Source organism: Lactuca virosa, chromosome 4 (genome assembly GCF_052849685.1).
Source record: "Lactuca virosa cultivar CGN04683 chromosome 4, Lactuca_virosa_CGN04683_v6, whole genome shotgun sequence".
NCBI lineage: Eukaryota > Viridiplantae > Streptophyta > Magnoliopsida > Asterales > Asteraceae > Lactuca > Lactuca virosa.
In genome coordinates, this window is record NC_136429.1 from 405,700,918 (window position 1) to 405,707,074 (window position 6,157).

Sequence of the window (6,157 nt, forward strand, 5' to 3'; positions counted from 1 at the left end):
ATGTTCCTTTCTGTTCTAGCTATAGTATGTATGAACTGACTCATGTATGAAATGACCCATGTATGTTTCACTGATCTAGAAGTAGTAATTAGAAATCCTGTAAACTATACCTATTATAGTTTACTAGCATGATTTGTTTAGATGTTTCTGATTTATAGAAAAGACTCAGTTACTCACCATAATCAACTAAGTTAAGTATGTACCTTAAAAATGTGTTTAATATTCATATATGTATTTAATAAGTATAACTACGATTTATCCGACATTCGGACTAGTGATCCTACCCCAAGCCCACAACCAAACAAGGAACATGAGTCAAGGTATCTAGCAATAGTCCTAAGTCTGTTAAAGCATACTTATACGTATATAGATAGATGAATATGATTTGATATAAAAGAAGTTTATAATAGTTTTAAAAGAGTTTTAACAAGTTTTGAGTATAAGAAATCCTTTTGGATGTTGTTTTGACATGTAAATGGTTAACACAATTTCATTGTGTTCTACTTGTATTCCCCCCCTAAAAGCATTTTAAAAGAATTTAAAAGTGTAGTTGTAGGGGTATGAACTCACCTGTAGTGAGTGATTCGAGTGAAAGATTGATATAGGATGCTAAGTATGCCAAGTGAAGTCCCGAGGACAAACGGATCCTATTTAGCATATATTAACATATATTAACATATATAGGCATACAATTAGTGTTTATAAGAACTAAAGTGTAAAGGTAACAACCTTAGGATCTAGGAAACACTTACAATGTAGTGTTAGAATTGAAAGTGAAGGATTGAAACTTGATCATGGCCAAACAAGGAGGGTTCACGGCCCTTGGGTTGTTCATGACCTAAGAACACTTGATGTGTTCACGGCCCAAGCTTGGATCTAAGAAGGGTTCACGGCCAATTATGATGGGTTCACTGCCTTAGAGTGGTTCACGGCCCTATGATACTTTGAAGATCTTGAAGATGATGATGAAAAGTGATGAATCAATGATAGGATCAAAGGGGTTTCCAAGTATAAACAAGTAAAGGGATGAGATACTTACGTTTTTGGGGTGTAAGATGACTCTTTTGTGGATGATACTTGAGAAAGAAAGGAAGAATTCACGGTTGAAAGATGAGAAGTGAAGAGAAAATGAACTAAACTAATATATATGGCATGAATTCACGGCCACGGAAGGGTTCACGGCCGTGAACACCTTTTGAAGGTGTTTCCGGCTCGAATGCAATCCACTGATCCCTTGCTAACACTTCCTAACACACAATCCCTTAAGTGTACTAGGCCTAGAACTCATAGAATGACCCTTAACTCAGTAAAAGATAACAGAAACAAGTCTGAACTTTTGATTGATTTGATTGGCTTTACAAGATAAGAATTTTAGGTTGTCACATCACCCCCCCCCCCCCCCCGCTAAAGGGAATTTCGTCCTGAAATTAGATTTTAAGAAAATACAGATAGACTAAGGGAAAAGATGAGGATATTTAAGTTTCATTTGATCCTCCCGCTCCCAAGTGAATTCAGGTCCCCGCTTTGCATTCTAGCGAACCTTCACTATCGGGATACAACTTTGCTTCGTTTGCTTGACCTCCCGGTCCATGATTTCTACAGGTTCTTCCACGAAGTTGAGGCTCTCATTTATATCGAGTGGGATAACAAGAGTCTCATCGGATAGGCACTTTTTTAGGTTCGATACGTGGAAGGTAGGGTGTACGTTACTAAGTTCTTGAGGTAGTTTGAGTTTGTAAGCTACATGGTTGATCCTAGCGATAATCTCAAAAGGCCCTATGTACCTTGGATTTAGCTTCCCACACTTTCCGAAGCGTATCAATCCCTTCCAGGGTGAGACCTTCAATAGAACACGGTCACCAACATGGAATTCTAAAGGTTTCCGTCTCTTGTCAGCGTAGCTGTTCTATCGGTCTCTACAGGCTTTCAATCGTTCACGAATCTAAACAATCTTCTCTGTCGTTTCCCGAATGATTTCTGGATCCGTGAGAGTGCTGTCAGGAACTCATCCTTTAGCTAACTGCGTGTCACCCACCTCAGCCCAGCACAGAGGGGATCTGCACTTTCGGCCATAGAGGGCTTCAAATGGAGCTGCCTTTATGCTTGTGTGATAAATGTTATTGTAGGAGAACTCGACAAGGGGTAAGTGAGTATCCCATGCCTTTCCAAAGTCAATCACACAGGCTCACAACATATCTTCAAGAGTTTGAATAGTCCTCTCACTTTGTCCATCGGTTTGCGGATGGTAGGCCGTACTCATGTCCAGCCTAGTTCCCAGGGAACTTTGTAGCGACTGCCAGAATCTTGAAGTGAATCTACTATCTCTATCTGAGATAATAGATATGGGAACACCATGAAGTCGTACAATCTCCCTAATGTAAGTTCTGGTTAGCTTTTCCATCTTGTCGGTTTCTTTGATTGGTAGGAAGTGTGTGGACTTAGTTAACCTGTCCACGATCACCCAAATGGTATTGAGACCACCCGTTGTCTTGGGCAATTTGGTTATGAAGTCCATTGTGATCCGCTCCCACTTCCACTCAGGTATTTCCGGTTGTTGTAGCAAACCTGAGGGTTTCTGGTATTCGACCTTAACCTTGGCGCAAGAAAGACACTTACTCACAAAGGTAGCAATCTCTGCTTTCATGTTAGGCCACCAGTATAACTTTTTGAGATCCAGATACATCTTATCTGGACCTGGGTGAACGGAATATCGAGTATTGTGCGCTTCGTTCATGACCACGTCTCTGAAACCAACGAGCTTCGGTGTCCAGATCCGATCCATGAGGTACAAGGCTCCGTCACCCTTGACTTCTAAGTTTTTATCCATCCGTCTAAGGGATTCACCCACCACATTTTCAGGATTCAAGGCTTCCAGCTGAGCCTCCTTAATTTGTGTGGACAGATGTGAATGGATTATCATTGTCAATGCTTTGACTCTACGACATGAGTATTCTTTCCGACTTAGGGCGTCAGCTACTACGTTGGCTTTACCGGGATGATAATGAATTTCTCATTCGTAGTCATTGAGTAGCTCGACCCACCATAGTTATCTCATGTTGAGCTCATTCTGATCGAATATATGTTGAAGGCTTTTGTGGTCTGTAAAGATAGTGCTTTTTGTACCATACAGGTAGTGTCTCCAGATCTTCAGAGCAAATACCATTGCTCCTAACTCAAGATCATGTGTAGTGTAGTTGACTTCGTGCGTCTTAAGCTATCTTGAGGCATAGGCGATTACCTTTCCTCGTTGCATAAGAACACAGCCAAGCCCTTGGTTGGATGCATCGTAGTAAACCACGAAGTCTTCTATCCCTTCTGGGAGGGATAATATCGGTGCGCTGCATAAGGCTCGCTTCAGCGTTTGGAATGCCTTCTCCTGTTTCTCTTCCCAGTCAAAGGTCACACCTTTCTGGGTCAATGTATTAAGCGGTTTCGCGATCCTAGAGAAGTTCTGAATAAACCTGCGATAGTAGCCAGTGAGGCCTAGAAATTGACGAATTTCTGTAGGCGTCCTTCGAGCTGACCAGTTCTCAATGGCCTTGATTTTGGAAGGATCCACGTGAATTCCCTCTTCGCTAACCACGTGACCCAAGAATTAGACTCTTCGAATCCAAAATTCTCACTTAGAGAACTTCGCGTAGAGTTTCTCCGATCGTAGCGTTTCTAAGACCTGATGTAGGTGTTGACTATGCTCCTCCTTACTTCGAGAGTAGATAAGTATGTCATCGATGAATACAATAACGAACTGATCTAAGTAAGGACGGCACACCCGATTCATTAAGTGCATGAATACTGCGGGCACATTGGTTAATCCGAATGACATCACTACAAACTCGTAGTGTCCATAACGAGTTCGGAAGGCTGTTTTGGGAACATCTTCCTCTAAAACTCGTAACTGGTGATACCCGGATCTCAGATAAATCTTCAAAAAGTAATTTGCCCCTTGCAGTTGGTCGAACAAGTTGTCTATGCGCGATAGAGGGTATCGGTTCTTGACAGTAAGCTTGTTTAGTTATCGGTAGTCGATGCACATAAGGAACAATCCGTCTTTCTTCTTTACGAACAAGACCGGTGCTCCCCAGGATGAGAAGCTTGGTCTAATAAAGCCCTTGCTGATCAGTTTGTTCAGTTGACCGGATAGCTCCTGCATCTCAGTTGGTGCTAGTCGATAAGGCGATTTGGCTACTAGGGTAGCCCCTGGAACTAAGTCGATTCTGAAACCGACTTGACGTTGTGGTGGTAATCTTGGTAGTTCTTCGGGAAAGACATCGGGAAAGTCACGTACTTCAGGGATGTCTTTTATGTATTTCGCCTCTTGGCTCATATCAACTACATGAGCTAGGAATGCATGACATTCCTTCCATAAGTACTTATGGGCTTGTATACTTGAGATGATTCGAAGGTTCGTGCCTGGTTTGTCGCCATAGATAACTAGGGTTTCGTTAGACGGTACATTAAGACGAACGGCCTTCTCAAAACACATGATGTCAGCACAATGAAGATTCAACCAATCCATCCCGATAATGACGTCGAAACTTTTAATTGTGACAGGCATGAGGTCGATTGGAAATGAATGACTATCTAGAGATAGGTTACATCCTATGTATATATAGCTAGTGCTCTCAGTCTTTCCGTTAGCCATTTCTACGGTGAACGGTTCTTTTAGTGCTCGTGGTTGTTGTTTAAGTAAGTGTGCAAATTTTTGGTTCACGAAACTCCTCTACACTCCACTATCAAATAGTATGCATGCATAAGAGTTATCCAGGAGAAACGTACCAGTGACCACTGTAGGGTCTGCTACCGCTTCCTCATGGCCTATCGCCAAAACCCTTCCCGCTCCGTCAACGTTCCCTGCCTTCGAGCAGTTCCTCTTGTAGTGACCAACCTCACCACACCTTTAGCAAGCCTGACCCACTCCAACGCCAGGGACCTGGGTGATTGGCCTAGACGGAGCTTTGCAGAAACGGGCAATATGCCCCTTCCTGTTGTAGTTTGCACACTGCATTTCTCGGCAGGGTCCGTTGTGGTGGAAGCTGCACTTGTTGCACTTTGGCAAACTTCCAGCGTACTGTTTTGCCGGCACAGTGGCAGCAGGTGCTGTCGCGGCATGAACAACCACGATCTGTTGCTTCTTGGCAGAGTTCTGTGCTGCGTTGTTCTTCTTCTTGTCCCAAAACTTCCGCTTGTTGTTGGCTATTTTGGTTGGTTCTGGGACAACAAGGGTTGTTGTTGGTGTGCGAACTCCATGATCGATGAGCCGTTATGCCAATCGTTTGGCATTGTCGAAGGTAGTGGGGTTTGAAGCTAACACATTCCCCTAAAATGGAGGCACCAGCCCCCAAATATACCTCTCGATCTTCTTTCCCTCAGTAGGGACCATTCCTGGACATAGAGCCACCAGATCACTGAACCTGGCAGTGTAGGCTACTATGTTGGAGCCCTTCATGGTTAGGCTCCAGAGTTCCTGTTCAAGTTTCTAAACTTCGCCCCTCGGGCAGTACTCCTCTATCATGAGGTCCTTTAGTGCTTCCCAGCCCATTACATTAGCCACTATTAGAGTAAGTGACTTGACATGGCTATACCACCATGTGAGGGCTCTATCCGAGTAGGTGCAGGCAGCAAATTTTACTTTGCTTCCTTCCGGGCAGGAGCAGATCTCAAAGATCGACTCAGTTTTCTCGAACCATTGCGATAGAGCAATGATTCCCCCGCTGCTGTTAAAGAGTCTGGGTTTACAGTTGGTAAAGTCCTTGTATGAACACTCCCTAGAGCGCACGTGAGCATCACCTTGGGTAGAATTTACAGCTGTTCCACCCCCGCTAGTACTGCTAGTGTTGAACTGCGTTAGGGCTGCCGTAACATCCGCAACCACTATAGCGTGAAGAACTGCAAGGTCGTATTGTGGAGGAGGTGGTGGTTGAATTGGAGTTATCGGAGGATTGCGTCTCGTTGACCTATGGGGAGGCATCTTTCAACTGAAGTTTACAAAGATGAAGATAATAGTAAGCATTCAAAAGTGAGAATAATGAGAGTGATCCATGAACTAAATCACCATAGTTCAACAAATAGATGAGAGTGTGATTGCAATAGAGATCTAACAATAGAAGGATGGAAGGATTTGGATAAAGATTTCCCCAGGGGATTAGATGTCTATCAA